Source organism: Piliocolobus tephrosceles, chromosome 13 (assembly GCF_002776525.5).
Source record: "Piliocolobus tephrosceles isolate RC106 chromosome 13, ASM277652v3, whole genome shotgun sequence".
NCBI lineage: Eukaryota > Metazoa > Chordata > Mammalia > Primates > Cercopithecidae > Piliocolobus > Piliocolobus tephrosceles.
In genome coordinates this window covers 73,142,387-73,159,155 of record NC_045446.1, presented here as the reverse complement: position 1 = coordinate 73,159,155, position 16,769 = coordinate 73,142,387, and the positions used below count along the sequence as shown (strand labels likewise).

At 42.2% G+C, this 16,769-nt stretch overlaps 1 protein-coding gene and 1 non-coding gene across 3 annotated transcripts in view; both read left to right on the top strand.

Moving 5' to 3' along the window:
- Positions 1–16,769, top strand: part of RAB30 (RAB30, member RAS oncogene family) — a 93,103-nt gene that overhangs the window by 21,688 nt on the left and 54,646 nt on the right. The window lies entirely within an intron of this gene.
- LOC111541002 lies at positions 2,536–2,670 on the top strand. The gene has a single exon (XR_002731135.1). It is a non-coding gene; the product is annotated as a small nucleolar RNA SNORA70 (small nucleolar RNA).

The window sequence follows — 16,769 nt, the reverse complement described above, 5'->3', positions numbered from 1 at the left end:
AACCCTACACAATTTTTTTTTCTGATTATATCAGGAAGAAAACCTCAGTGGCTACTTGCTGTTAACACACCTCCCTTTAAACATTTCTTAGTTTCCTAATGAATCTTTCATTTAACTATATCATAATATAACCCTGGTTTACTGCACTTTATATCTGCTCCCCTCCCCCATCAGCAGTAGTAGTGCCGCCTCCAGTAAAAAGGGGCAGGGGATGGGGGATGGAAATAATCTGTTCACTGCATGATAGATTGTTGTGTTACAGGGTAAATAGGGGTGTATGGTTTTTTTCTATCTAATTTTTTATTTTGAAAAATCTAAAACGTATTAGTACAAAGGACAACCAAAAAACCCTTTACTTAGGTTTACTAATTGCTAACATTTTGCCACATTTGATTTATCTTTCTTTAGAAATGCATATTTACACTAGGGGGTAGGGCAGATATCATGATCCTTTATCTCTAAATATATCAGTATTCTCCTAAGTGTAAGGGGGATATTCTTCTTCATAGCCACAATACCATTATCGTGCCTTAGAAATTTAACAGTTATTCCATAATGTCATCTAATATAGAGTCCATATTTAAATTTTGCCTTTGATCCGCTAGCTGATAAACAAATCATGTCAAAACTTAGTGGCTTAAAACAACCACAGTTTATTAGTGCTCATAATTCCATGGGCCAGTTAGGTGGTTCTTCTAATGTGGATTAGGCTCAGCTGATCATCTGGGCTCTTTTATACCTCTGGAGTCAGCTGCTGGACTGACTAGGAGCTGGCTGGTCTAAGTGGGCCTCAGTTTGGATGGCTTTTCTGTGCTCCAGAGGGGTCTCTCATCCTCCAGCAATCTAGAACAGGCTTGTTTCCATGCTTATGGGCGGGCTTTAACAGAGTGGAAGAGTGCAAAACGTTTTAAGGCCTAGGCTTGGAATTGGCACAGCATCACTTCCACAATCTTTTGGTCAAAGCAAGTCACACGCTCTTCTTGATGGGAATAACTGCAAAGTCATATTGCTCAAGGGCATGGATACAGGGGCATGAACAATCACAGCCATTTTTGTAATCTGTCATACCCCTATTGTCCAAATACCGTTAATAATAATGTTAATGTTATGTTAATTATTATAACTGTTGGTTTGTTTTTAATCCAGGATCCAAACAAGGTTACACATTAAATGTAGTTGTTATGCCTCTTTAGTCTCTTTAAATCTATAGGAGTCTCCCCCCTTATTTGTGTTTTATGATATTTTTAAGATTCCAGGTCTGTTTTCTTAACAATATCTCATGATCTGAATTTGTATAATTATTTCTGCATGATTATATACAGGTTAAATATTTTGGGCAAGAATTCTAAAGCTGAGGTTGTATGTTTCCCATTTCATCACAAAAGGAGGCACATAATGTTAGTTTGTCCAGATCATTAGTGATGCTAAGTGGAATCACTGGCTAAAATTAGGGAGCTGCCAGATTTTGCAGTCATGAAGGTGCCATTTCCTAGAGAAAGATTTGTGGGTTTTTTTGTTTTTGGTTTTTGTTTTTGTTTTTGTTTTTTGGAGATGGAGTCTTACTCTATCGCCCAGGCTGGAGTGCAGTGGTGCAATCTTGGCTCACTGCAACCTCCGCCTCCCAGGTTCAAGCAATTCTCCTGCCTCAGCCTCCCAAGTAGTTGGGACTACAGGTATGCACTGCCATGCCCGGCTAATTTTTTGTATTTTTTTTTTTTGTAGAGACGGTGTTTCACCGTGTTGCCCAGGATGGTCTTGAACTCCTTAGCTCAGGCAATCTACCCACCTTGGCCTCCCAAAGTGCTAGGATTATAGGCATGAGCCACTGCACCTGGCCTAGATTTGTTTTAAGTGTGGACATTTGGTGTTAGCCTTCTTCCAATCACATCAACGTATATTTGTTAGATACCTATTGTATATCTAGTCTGATTTAGTGCTATGGGGATCTAAAAGAATGGTAAGGAATGTTCCCTGTCTGAAGGAATATATAATTTTCCTGAGTTACTCTTTTAAAAACTGAACAAATAGGAGAGGAGTGGTGATTCTAAGTTAAAAACTCTGTCTCTACTAAAAATACCAAGAAAATTTTTTTCTTTTTTTGAGACAGAGCCTTACTCTCTTGCCCAGGCTGGAGTGCAGTGCTCCCTGCACCTCTGCCTCCCCGGTTCAAGCGATTCTCCTGCCTCAGCCTCCTGAGTAGCTGGGATTACAGGCGTGTGCCACCACACCTGGCTAATTTTTGTATTTTTACTAGAGACAGGGTTTCACCATGTTGGCCACGCTGGTCTCACACTCCTGGCCTCAAGTGAAAGCTACCCAGCTCAGCCTCCTAAAGTGCTGGGATTATAGCCATGAGCCACCTCACCCTGCCTAGGTTAAAAATTTTTTTAAAAAGTTTTAAAGTTAAAGAGTTGATAAACTTTTTTTTTTTTTTTTTTTTAAGCTTAATGAAGTTCACAAACTGAACACATTAGGGTAACCAGTACCCAGATTAAGAAACAGAACATAACCAACATCTCTGTAAGACTGATTTTTCTGCAGCCAATTAAGCCTACTGAGTTCCTTTCCTCCTTGGGGCCTGGTGTGCAATAGCTGCAAACAGCAGCTTCCTTGGTAGTGTATGCAGCCTGTTTCTTGTATGGGTTGCTCTAAGGGACCTTGGAGACAGGCCTTTCTGATGTATGTTTATGTCTCTGACCTTGTACTGTCCCCAGTGTAGGCTCCAAACAGTGGAGGTGCCTTTGGAAAGCCTCAAGGAGCCTTGGCCAGGGTTCATCATGTCTATGCACTCCAGGCTACAGAACCAGGAGCATGTGATAGAGGCCCACTGTAGGGCCAAGTTCAAGTTCCTTGGCCACCAGAAGATCCACATCTGAAAGAAGTGGGGCTTTATGAAGTTCGATGCAGATGATTTTTTTTTTTTTTTTTCTATTTTTTGAGACAGAGTTTTGCTCTGTCTCCCAGGCTGGAGTACAGTGGTGTGATCTCAGCTCACTGCAACCTCCACCTCCCAGGTTCAAGCAATCCTCCTGCCTCAGGCTCCCGAGTAGCTGGGACTACAGGCACCGGCCACCATGCCCAGCTAATTTTTGTATTTTTTTGGTAGAGACGGGGTTTCAGCATGCTGGCCATGGTGGTCTCGAACTCCTAGCCTCAAGTCATTCGCCCACCTCGGCCTCCCAAAGTACTGGGAATAAAGGCGTGAGTCACTGCACCTGGCCAGGGCAGATAAATTTGAAGACATGGTGGCTCTGGGATGAGAAGTGGCTCATCCCAGATGGCTGTGGGGTCCAATACATTCCTCTGGGCAAGTGATAGGCCCTGCTTTCATGAGGGCTTCCACTGTGCTGCTCCCTCCTACTGCCCACCAATAAATCCTACTTCCTGTCCAGAAACAAAGGATACTGATTTTTAACTGTATAGAACTTATATCCAAAATGGTGATTGTCCTTTTCGATACCAAGTTATGAGCGATTCAAAAAAATCAATATTATGCCGGGCGCGGTGGCTCAAGCCTGTAATCCCAGCACTTTGGGAGGCCGAGACGGGCGGATCACGAGGTCAGGAGATCGAGACCATCCTGGCTAACACGGTGAAACCCCGTCTCTACTAAAAACTATAAAAAACTAGCCGGGCGAGGTGGCGGCGCCTGTAGTCCCAGCTACCCGGGAGGCTGAGCCAGGAGAATGGCGTGAACCCGGGAGGCGGAGCTTGCAGTGAGCTGAGATCCGGCCACAGCACTCCAGCCTAGGTGACAGAGCGAGACTCCGTCTCAAAAAAAAAAAAAAAAAACACAAAAAAATCAATATTATTTTAAGTTCAAAATAATGTTATTCAATTTGATCACTCTCTGTACTGTATTCAAGCTTCATTCAGAGTAACTTTTCACCATATCCATTTGTCAAAATCTCTTTTCTTTCACTTCTGTCTTAGAGCAGAAGGTGACTTCTTTTCCAAGGGTAGCTATCCCCTCTTGACGTGCTGGGGTCTGGTCATCTGTTTCTTTCCTGCATCTTTTGCATCTATCGTCTGTCTTCAGCTTTTCCTTTTCTTTTGGCTCTTGCTCCTTACCTTATACTCTTAATAACAGTCTTGCTGCTTCTCCTCATCAGACTACTTACTTTTCTTTCCCTTTCCCTCCTTTTATTGCTAAAATTCTTAAAAGAGTGCCTCATCTTCCTGTTTAACCCATTCATCCAGTTGCCCTTTGAAACTTGGTTTATTTCCCCACAGTTCCAGAGAAGTCCTTTGACAAACTCCTACTTTTTAAGTCGGCCATTTTTTCAGCCTTTATTCTTTTGGATTTCTGCTTCCTTTGGAAGTCTTACTCATCTTTTCTTTGAGACTGCCTCCTTCCTCAGGTTCCATTGTTGTGTGCTCTTGGTTCTCTGCCTACTGCTCGGAGCTCTCCCCTAAGAGTTTTGACTTCCCCAGGCTGGAGTATAGTGGCGTGATCTCGGCTCACTGAAGCCTCAACATTCCAGGCTTAAGTGATCCTCCCACCTCAGCTTCCCAAGTGCTTGGACCACAGACACACACCACCACACCTGACTAATTTTTGTATTTTTTGTAGAGATGGGGTTTTGCTATGTTGCCCAGGCTGGTCTTGAACTCCTGAGCTCAAGGTATCTGCCTGCCTTGGCGTCCCAATGTGCTGGGACTACAGTCGTGAGTCATGAGCGCTTAGCTGAGAATGGCATTTCTTAGGACTTTTTATCATGGACTAAGTGTTGTTAAGTTGGCAGTTTATTTGTAGTTTGAAGATTGTGGTGTTAATGGCAAACTCTCAATTAAATTGATGTACATTTTCTGTAACCCTAGTTTCTTGATGTTGTGCCTGGCAGGAACTCAATAAATGTTCATTGGAATCATTCATTCATTCAGTTATTTATTTATATGTTCAATAAATATTTACTAAATAGTTGGTGAATTGAATTGTTTGTTAATTCGACAGTAGGTAACTTTTTTTCAAATTATCTAAATATGGTTTTCTTTATCTTTTTGTTTCAACTTTGTTGAATATGGTTTTTCCTAATTTGGGCAATTACTAATTATGTGACTCTTGGATAAGTTACTTTACCTTTAGAAATCAATTTTCTGGTTTTTATAACGGAATAATAATAGTGGCTACTTTCTGGGTTGTTGTAAGGATTGGATTTTTAAAAATGCACATAGTACATGCCTAGCATATAGTTATGGATCTGTAGTAAGAGATGTTAGCTATTTTTCTTCTTATTTTTTTTTTTTGAAATGGAGTTTCTCTCTTCTTGCCCAGGCTGGAATGCAGTGGCGCGATCTTGGCTCACTGCAATCTCTGCCTCCCAGGTTCAAGTGATTCTACTGTCTTAGCCTCTCAAGTAGCTGGGATTACAGGCGCCTGCCACCATGCCCGGCTAATTTTTTTATTTTTAGTAGAGACGGGGTTTCACCACATTGGCCAGTCTGGTCTCGATCTCCCAACCTCAGGTGATCTGCCCACCTCAGCCTCCCAAAGTGCTGGGATTACAGGCGTGAGCCACTGTACGCAGCCTCATTATTCTTAATTGAATGTATCAGGCACGAGGCGTCGGTCCTCACGGCAAACATCTTGAGGTAGGCATTGCTTTCCCCGTATTTCAAAGAAATAAACTGAGATTCAGAGGATTTAAATAATTTGCCAGAGGACACAGCGCTAATCAATTGCAGATAAGCGATATCCAATTCCATAGCTTATGCCTTTCACCTACACCAAAAAGCCTTTCAACATCTTGTTTGACACTTAGAAATGAACTAGGAGTCACTTTATAGTGACTAAAATTAGCTAACGTTTTTCTCATTTGCCTTCTGAGAGGTAGGACATACCAAGGGAGTTCTGCCCTGTTGGAGAAACTCCAGTCCTGAAGGTTAGATTAATTAAGATTTTATCTTTAAACCACAGAATTCTAGAGTTTAGGAGGATTTTATGTAGCATTTTCCCTATTCAATTACTGAATTCTCTCTCTAACCCTGTAGACAAGGGGTCATCTGTATTTTTCTTTAACACTTCCAATGACAGAAAAGTCACCCTCTCCCACTCCCAAGGCAGCTCATTTCACTCTGACCATGAGACAGCCCTTTCTTACGTCAGACTGAATTCCTTTCCTATGTCTGTCTTCCACACATTGGTTCCAGTTTGGCAGTGATGGCCACATGAAGTAAGTGGAACCCCTGATTCCTAAGGCAGCCTTTCAGATTCTTGCACTTTATTCTCTATCATAACCCCCAAACATTTTATCTTCACCAGAGTAGCAGCTTCAGGCCTTTAATTCCTAGCTTCCACTTGAATAAACAACTGGGGTCCACTTGTTTTTTCTTCTTAGTGTGATATAGTTGGCTATCTCACGAGCATTTTGCTTCTCCTCCAGTCTCTGTTAATACGTGGTACCACCCTCTACCCAGTTGTTCAAGCTAGAAACCCAGGAGTTTGTTCCCTTCACCATTCACATGCCATTCGTCAGCAAGTATTTTCATTATTTTTTTAAAAAATTCATTCGGCTGGGTGCAGTGGCTCACGCCTGTAATCCCAGCACTTTGGGAGGCCAAGGCGGGTGGATTACATAAGGTCAAGAGTTCGAGACCAGCCTGGCCAACATGGCGAAACTCTGTCTCTACTAAAAATACAAAAATTAGCCAAGCATGATGGTGGGCGCCTGTAATCCCAGCTACTAGGGAGACTGAGGCAGGAGAATTGCTTGAACCCTGGAGGCAGAGGTTGCAGTGAGCCGAGATCACACCACTGTACTCCAGCCTGGGTAACAGAGCAAGACTTGCTCTAAAAAAAAAAAAAACAAAAAATTCATTTGTCTTTTTATTTTTTTACATTGTAATTAAATTTCAAAATTTTTATTTTTATTTTTTTTAAAAAACAGTATCACCTCAAGTATTTTCTTTCTCATTCCCAAATATAAAATCCTCCCCTACCATTATCGTGGTCTAGGCCACCGTTCTCTCTCCCCTATTCCTGAGTCTTGCCCACTCCCTACATTCACTTCTCCACACAGCAACCAGAATTATCTCTTTAAAGCGCAAATCAGATTACACTATTTCCCTGATTAAAACTCTTCTTTCATCTCCCATTGCCCTTTGAACAAAAATTCAAAGTGTTTTCCATAGTCAACAAGGCCCTGTATCATCTCAACCGTTCTTTTTTCCCTGCTGCTCACCCAGCTTTGGTCCCTGTTCTCCTTTATGTTCCTTGGACACGCCAAACCTTTTCCGGTAGCCAACCCTTGCACTTCTTTTATCTATTGCCTGCGCTCTTTTCCTAGCTTTGCAAATGCCTGGCTTATTCTCATCTTTCAGGTCTTAGCTCACATCTCACTTTCTCAGAGACGCCTGACCCCATCACTCCTCTAAGGCCCCATCTCATCATTCTGTAATTATCTATCTGCATTGTCATCTATCCTCACGAGAACGTTAGTTCTTTGGTGACTGGACCTACCTACGTTAACAGTTGTATCCTCTGTAAGTGTCACAGTAGCTGGCTCATAGATGGTGCTCAATAATTATCTGAGGAATAAATGAATGGCCTCATAATTGACTGAAAGGGTGCTGGAATCACATTAAAAATGAATTTGAGGCTGGGAGTGGTGGCTCATCCCTGTAATCCCAGCACTTTGGGAGGCCGAGGCTGGCAGATAACTTGAGGTCAGCAGTTCGAGACCAGCCTGGCCAACATAATAAAACCTTGTCTCCATTAAAAATACAAAAATTACCTGGGTGTGGTGGCACCTGCCTGTATTCCCAGCTACTGGGGAGGCTGAAGCAGGAGAATTGCGTGAACCTGGGAGGTGGAGGTTGCAGTGAGCCGAGATTACGCCACTGCACTCCAGCCTGGGAGATGGAGTGAGACTCCATCTCAAAAAAAAAAAAAAAAGAATTTGAACCTGAGCTTTGCCACTTCCTGTGTGATTTTGGGCAAATTATGCTATCTCTCTGGGCTTTAGTTGCCTCATCTGAATAATAGCAATTCTATCTACCTTATAGAATGTAGTGCAGGTCAGTTAAGACATTGACTGTGAATGTACCCACCACGGTACCTGATCCATATTAGGTATTCAGTCAACCACCAGTCAAAGCCTGGCACTTAATTCTAAACATGCATAGAAGAGTTCTATCAAGTTTCAGCCTCATTAATGGAACTGTTTGTGTGTTGTGCCTGTGTGTATGTGATCCATAAGATGCCTGTGACTTCCCTCAAGTAACACTTGCCTGGCTGGGAAGACAGTTCTAACCCAGGGTGTCAGCTGTTGCACTGAATGATACTCAATCTGATTACCCAGAGGTGCCAAGCACAGAGCCTTCACTGGAGAGCTGAACACAGACCCTAAAATCTAAATTATCAAACCTAACATCGTGTGGCCCAGTCTCGTTGTCAAGATAGAGGCTGTGTCTAGACAGTCATCTCCCTTGGGAAATCACAGTTGCTCAAAAAGGAGGCATGTGGTCTCCTGTTAAGAATACAAAACAGGCCTGTGAGCTGTTGAGGAAGAGGTTGCTGCTTGAGGTTGCATGGGCCTACGGAGCAGGGCCTGGGGAAAGAAGCTGTCTGCTTCTATACTCATGTGAGTCTCTGGATCATGGTGGTGGCCTTCTCCTTCACTCATGTCGGGACAGCTGAGTCCGTGGTACATGGGAAGGTGGAAACATACCTATCAGCTTTCCCAGTGCCTCCACTGAAGAGTGCTGGGAGGAATCGAAAGGCAAGTCTGGAATGTGCATTACCTGCTGGGGAGGGGAACAGAAATCTCCCTGCAACTTGCGTGCTTGGCATGATGATCTAGATGGCTCCCTTCTGCAGGCTGTTAGGGTGAGTGTTTTAAGGTGAGCGCTCTGGAATTAGACCTGGGTTCCAATCCTGGTGATGCAGTGACCTCGATCAAGTTATTGAATGTCTAAGCCATAGTTTGCTCATTACTAAATGGAGGTAATAACGACCTATATCTTATCTAGTTGCTGTGAAGATTAGGTGATACAGTGCATGTAAAAATATTAGCTTAGTGCCTGGCACATAGCCAGTGTTCAGTAAATGATCATTCTTTTTATTAGTCAGGACAGGTCGGGATTTTGAGTTTAGTATTTCTTTTTCTTTTTTTCTGCTCTCTGCTAACAAAAAGTTTGATACTTCTGATGAGCCTCACCCACATTGAACTTTCCAGTCTTGCTTCCCCTTTTGCTAACTGTGTTCCTTGGACAAGTTATGGAACCTCTCTGAGTCAGTGTTCTTATCTGTTACATGCAGTTTACAGTTCCCATCTCACAGTGAGGATGAAATGAGATCAGAGCACCTGATACATAGTAAGTGCTCAAAATACTTATTTCCTCCTGCCTTGGTTCTCGAGTATCTGAAATACGGCCCCTTTAAGCTTGTTAAGATTCCTCACTAGCCTTGTATGCAGCTGTGGGCAGAGAGCTTTGGCAGAAGGAAAGACTTTTTGTTTTTTTTTAAATTACTGTTTCATAATCTGTTGGCTCAAATCTGCTGCTGCCACACCCTGTGCCTCTCAGGGTCCCTGGGTCCCATTGCAGTTATCATATGCCTCACCTTTAACCTAAATGACCCTGGGAATGGCTGCTATGAAAGGATTTACTGAATGCAAAATGGATTTTCTTCCCTGCTCTTTGGGGCAAAGCTGGCTCAGAGATTCTTAGCTGCAGCAGGAGGGGCTGGCAGGCCTGAACTGCAATTGGACTTAGCAGTCAGGGGTTTTCTGGTTTTCATTAAAATTCTCTGGCTGTCTTTCGGGATAGCTCCATTGGATATGACTGTGCACTGGAGCCGGTTGTGCTGTTCTCTCAGCTATACACACCCATCAAATCACAGTGCCCCTGAGGACGAGAGAAAATTGAAGGTAGGGAATAGCCTGGCTGAGGGGTCTTGCTGAGCAACCTTTGTGGTAAGGGGCCTCCATTTATAACTGCAGAGCTTGAGTTTTGCAAAGTCTTAAATACAGATGGGGAGGCAGACATGGCTGAGCTGGGAATGGGTTGCAGAGAGAATCCTGTTACAGCTTGCTTTTGAGGATGGACTTGCTCTTGAGGACAGATGGAGGTTTCCTGGCAGCTGTTGGGGGTCCCCAAGTGTTACATTAATGAAAATGGCCTGATGTGATTATTCTTTTTTGTTTTTGTTTGTTTTTTCATTTGATCTGATCATTCTTTGGAGGTACTTGATACCCTCATATGCCCAAGGGGGTTGGGGTTGGGTGATGCAGTTTTCTGAGGGTGACAGGCTGAATTAAAGAGGATTGAGATTTTTATTTATTTATTATTGTTTTCTTAATTCCCAATGTGTTAGAAGAGGATTCAGTTTTGAATGTTAATATCTAGTGGCTGAAGGAATCTCACTTGAGATTGAAACTTGAGCTTGCAAACCTAGGTTCAAATCATGACTCTGCTATTAACTTGCTGCATGACCTTGGGCAAGTTACTTTCCTGGATCTCAACTTCACAGTGTGGTTGTAGGGATTAAATGAGATAAATTATGTAAAGCTCTTGGCATATTGAGTGTTCTCAACAAATGAGAGATGTTATTAGAAATTGGCCTAGATTTGACCTGTCACTCCAGCTTGCCAAGATATATTCTAATTCTGTCATGTAAAACATTTGTTCCGCATCCCTCCCAGCTTTGTGTCATTTAAGAACTTAAGGCAGGCCAGGCTCAGTGGCTCACACCTTTAATCCTAGCACTTTGGGAAGCCAAGGTGGGCAGATCACCTGAGGTCAGGAGTTCGAGACCAGCCTGACCAACATGGTGAAACCCTATCTCTGCTAAAAGTACAAAAATTAGCTGGGTATGGTGGCATGTGCCTGTAATCCTGGCTACTCTGGAGGCTGAGCAGAAGAATCACTTGAACCCAGGAAGCAGAGGTTGTAGTGAGCCAAGATCGCACCATTGCACCCCAGCCTGAGCGACAGAGTGAGACTCTGTCTCAAAAAAAAAAAAAGAATTTGAGGCAAACGTGTTCCCTAGGGCAAGCTGAAACTCCTCTCCCTGGAAAAATACATCAAAACCATATTATTATATTCCCCAGTGAGATGTTTAAGATGTCGAGTATTTCATATTTAGGTAACTTAGAAAAAATGGATTTTTTTCCTATCATTCTTGATAGATAGATTATGAGACAACCATTTTAATTGATATTGGGTATAAATGTTTCCTGATGTTACTTCCAAGAGAGCATGATTAAGGTTCCTATTTGCCTTTAGAGTAAACTCCTTTTCCAGTCTTTTTCCTTTTACTCTACTCTTCAAACCCTGTGTTCTAGCTATGGTGGACTGCTTACATAAAAATAATTAATGTGAAATATACAATGGGTATGAAAGAATGTTTTAAATACATATTTTCAGTTGAAAGATGAACATTAAAATTGTGGCCAGATGCAGTGGCACATGTTCGCAATTCCAGCTACTCAGGTGGCTGAGGTTGGAGGATTGCTTGAGGCCAGGAGTTCAAGACCAGCCTGGGCAAAATAGTGAGATGCTGTCTCAAAAAATAAAAGAAAGAAATTGTGAATGTGCCATCCAATTTATCAGATGGAACATTATTTGTATCCTAGAAGCTGTTTGTCCACTCTCTGCCCTGAAATCATACCCCCTTTTCTCCTCACCAGACATAATGGTTATCCGGACTTTTGTGTTCATCGTTCTCTTACTTTTCTGTACAGTTTAACCACCTATGTTTGTATTACTAAAACAAATGTTTTTTTAAAAAACCAAGAAGCAAGCACAAACCTACCAAGCTTTGTCGCTATTAGATCTAAACTCTGGGTCATAATATGGCTTTAGATTCCCAGGGGGTTTAAAAGGCTCTAATGGGGAAGTCAGTGGGCAAGGATGTGAGTGAATCCTAGGAAATAAGGATCACTACTATTGAGACATCTGGCAGGGTTGTAGTGTGGGCACACACTGGATGTGTGGAATATGGTCACAGAGAGTAGATGGCTCTGTATTTTCTACTTCCAGTCCCTCTTTGGCCTCCTTTCAGCTCTCAAGGAGTAGGTCAAAGCAGAACTCTTCTGTAGGATAAAGTGAATGTCACCAACTAACCCAAACAAATAGTGTGGAGACGAGCAGGTACTTCATCAGCATATGGTCAAGACAAATAGAGGCAGAAAGAACCTGGACCAAGTTTACCTATGCGTTTTTTGTCAAGTTAAAAAGAGAATATGCAGGCCGGGCCTGGTGGCTCTGGCCTGTAATCCCAGCACTTTGGGAGGCCAAGGCAGGCGGATCACCTGAGGTTGGGAGTTTGAGACCTGTCTGACCAACATGGAGAAACCCTATCTCTCCTCAAAGTACAAAATTAGCCCAGTGTGGTGGCACATGCCTATAATCCCAGCTACTCGGGAGGCTGAGGCAGGAGAATCACTTGAACTTGGGAGGCAGAAGTTGCGGTGTGCCGAGATTGCGCCATTGCAATCCAGCCTGGCCAACAAGAGTGTAACTCCATCTCAAAAAAAAAAAAAAAAAATCTGCAGCACCACTTATGGAATATTCTTACCCAAACATTGACTCCTAAAATCTCATTAAGCCTCTAGAGCTAACTTTAATATATTGGAAAGATGGGGGAAAGGATGACAAGTTGAATTACACTCTAAGGAAACAAACAGAAAAATTTAGAATGTAGAACATTCTGTCAGACAACTGACTTGGCTTCTGCAACAAGTCAATGACATGAAAAAAATAATAAAGTGACTTAAGAATTATAACCAGATGTCATGTGTGAACCTTGTTTTGATTCGGATAGTCTATGTGTTAGTTTGCTAGGGCTGCCATAACAAAATACCACACACTGGGTGGCTTAAGCAACAGAAATTAATATTTGCACAGTTCTGGAGGCTAGGAGTCCAAGATCAAGGTGCTGGCAGGATTGGTTTCCTCTGAGGCCTCTCTCCTTGGCTTGCAGATGGCTGCCCTCTTGCCACCTCCTTGCATAGTCATTTCTCTGTATATGCATATGCACACTCCCAGTGTCCTGCTACATATCCTATTCTCTTTCTATAAGGACACCTGCCACATATCCTATTCTCTTTCTATAAGAGGACACCAATTAAATTAAAATGAGGTTGTTAGGGTGGGCCCTAATCCACCCTAACAACCTCATTTTAATTTAATTACCTCTTTAACGGCTCTATCTCCAAATACATGAACAGTCACATTCTAAGGTACTAGGAATTAGAGTTTCAACATATGTATGAACTTGTCGGGGGACACAATTTAGTTTAATTGCAAAGAGACTTTTTTTTTTTTTTGAGATGGAGTCTTGCTCTGTCGCCCAGGCTGAAGTACAATGGCACGATCCCAGCTCACTACAACCTCTGCCTCCTGGTTTCAAGCAATTCTCTTGCCTCAGCCTCCTGAGTAGCTGGGATTACAGATGCATGCCACCATGCCCAGCTAATTTTTGTATTTTTAGTGGAGATGGGGTTTCACCATGTTGGCCAGGCTGGTCTCAAACTCCTGGCCTCAGGTGATCTGCCCACCTCAGCCTCCTAAAGTGCTGGGATTATAGGCATGAGCCACCGCACACAGCCAAAAAAAGACTTTTTTTTCTTTTTTTTTTTTCTTGAAATAGGGTCTCACTTTGTTACCCAGGCTGGAGTACGGTGGCATGAACACGGCTCACCATAGCCTTGACCTCCTGAGCTCAAGCAATCCTCCCACCTCAACCTCCCAAGAAGCTGGGATTGCAGGCATATACCACCACACCCAACAAAAAAATTTTTTTTTTTCTTTTTGAAGAGATGAGGTCTCACCAAGTTGCCCAGTCTGCTCTTGAACTCCTGGGCTCAAGCGATCCTCCTGCTTTGGCCTCCCAAAATGTTGAGATTATAGGCATGAGCCACCACAACTGGCATTGAAAAGACATTAAAAAAAATTTTTTTTAATGACTTTTGGGTTCCAAGTGGTTTTTGGTTACATGGATAAATTCTGCAGTGATGAATTCTGAGATTTTAGTGCACTTGTCAACCAAACAGTGTACACGTACCCAATATGTAGTCTTTTTTTTGTTGTTTTGAAACGGAGTCTTGCTTTGTCACCCAGGCTGGAGTGCGTGGCACTATCTCGGCTCACTGCAAGCGCACCTCTCGGGTTCACGCCATTCTCCTGCCTCAGCCTCCCGAGTAGCTGGGACTACAGGTGCCCACCACCACACCTGGCTAATTTTTTTTTATTTTTAGTAGAGACAGGGCTTCACTGTGTTAGCCAGGATGGTCTATCTCCTGACCTTGTGATCCGCCCGCTTCAGCCTCCCAAAGTGCTGGGATTACAGGTGTGAGCCACCATGCCCAGCCCCTAATATGTAGTCTTTTATCCCTCACTCCCCTTGCCCCCTCCTTCCCCAGGTCCCAAATTTCATTATATTGCTCTGTATTTTTTCTGTGTCCTCATAGCTTAGTTCCCACTTAAGTGAGAAAATAAGGCATCTGGTTTTCCATTCCTGAGTTACTTCACTTAGAAGAATGGCTTCCAGCTCAATCCAAGTTTCTGCAAAAGATATTATTCTATTCCTTTTTATGGCTGAGTAGTATTCCATGGTGGATATATACCACATTTTCTTTATCCACTCATTGGTTGATGGGCACTTAGTTTGGTTCCATATCTTTGCGGTCGTGAGGTGTGCTGCTACAAGTATGCATGTAGATGTGTGTAAAAAGACCTTTTTGAGATGTTGGGGAAAATTGGACTAGGTATTGGATGATATCAAGGAATTACTGTTACTTTTATTCAGGTGTGATAATAGTAGTATAATGTAAGAAGATGAATAATATAGAGATGAGTTCTGAGGTACACAGGGATAAAATGATATGATGTAGAATTTGTTTAAAAATACTTAAACAGCCTGTGTGCTGAGGTTCATACCTGTAATCCCAGTGCTGTGGGAGACTGAGGCAGGTGGTTTGCTGCATCCCAGAGGTTGAGGCTGCAGTGAGCCATGATGACACCGCTGCACTCCAGCCTGGGCAACAGAGCGAGACCCTGTCTTAAAATAATAATAATAATAATATAAAATATTTAAACAAAGAAAAAATAGGGGGGAAAAGGGATAGATTAAGTTAACATGTCAAAACCTTGGTAATTGTTGAATTTTGGTAATGGGTGTCGGGGTCTACTTTTATGTATGTTTGAAAACTTTATAATCATGTATTTAAAATCTGAACACGACATAAAAGAGGGTTTAAAGGCAGTGGGGTTGTTGGTGATGGCTGTCTTCAATGTGTCTGTCTCTTGAGTTATACTTCTTTAGTCTGGTTGACTACTTCCTGTGGTAGTCATGTTCGGGTCCTGTTGGGGTCCTCTGTTGCTTGTCTTTGGACTAGATCTGTAGATGTTTCTTGTATACCACTTAGTGAAGGACATCCTCCAGGAGCTTTTTGTTGTTGTTTTTGAGAAAGGTTCTCACTCAGTCACCCAGGCTGGAGTGCGGTGATGTGAAGCATCTCACTGTAGCCTCAAACTCTTGGGCTCAAGTGATCCTGTCAAGTACCTGGGACCACAGGTGCATGCCTCCATGCCTGGCTAATTTTTTCAATTTTTGTAGAGATAGGGTCTCGCCATGTTGGCCAGGCTGCTCCCAAACTGCTGCGCTCAAGCAATCCTTCTGTCTTGGCCTCCCAAAGTAGGAGCTTCTTATAAAACGGTGCATGGAATATGAATTTCTGAGTCTTGTATACTTTAAAGTATCTTTGTTCTATTCTCATGCTTTATTGGTAGTTTATCTGGTTGTTGCATTCTAAGTTGAAAATCATTTTCCTTCAGATTTTAAAGGCATTGCTTTATTGTCTTTATTGTTGCTGTAGAGAAGTTGGAAGTGTTCTGATTTCTGATTCTTTATATATAACCTATTTGTCTTTCCCTCCTCTCTGACAGTCTGTAAAATCTTCTCTTTGTCTGCAACTTTCTGAAATTTCACAGTGTGCTTGGTGTGCTGGGCCCTTTCAAGCTGGCAACCTGCATCCTTCAGTTCTCTGAAATTTTATGGAATTATATTGTTATGATTTTTCTTTTTTCTGTTCTTTCCTGGGAATTTCTCTTACTTGGATATAGGACCTCCTGTACTGAACCTTTAGAATATTCTTAACTTCTCTCTGCTGTTTCCATATCTTTGTCTTTTGATTTTATTTTTTAGAAGATTTTGATTTTTTTATCTTTCAATCCTTTCATTGAAGATTTTAAAAAATTTCTGCTATTATGTTGTCAATGTCTAAGAGCTCTTTTTGTTCTCTGTGTTTCCTTTATATAGCATCCTATTTTTGTTTCATGGATGTAGTTTTATTTCATTTTTGTGAGAATATTAATGGTATTTCTGTCTTTGCATATTATCTGTTTCCTTCAAGTTGCTTTTTTGTATGTTTGCCGTAGTCTGTATCTTTATTAGAGGCTTTCCCAAGATGTCACTCTAAAATGTGATCCTTGACTGTGTTGCTCCTGATTAAGAGGGGGAGGAGAAAAAGCTGTCAAGACCTTGACATTATGCTAAGTGAAAGAAGTCACTCACAAAAGACCACACAGTGTAAGATTTCATGTATATGAAATGGCCAGAATGGACAAATCTATAGAGGCAAAAAAAATAGATTAGTAGTTACTTGCGGGAGTCGGGGGAATGCAGAGTGACTACTAATGTGTGTAGGATTTTCATTGGGGGAATGGAAAATGTTCTAAAATTGATTGTGGTGATGGTTGTATAACTCTGTGAATATGCTAAAAACCATTGAAATATACATTTTATCTGGGCGCGGTGGCTCAAG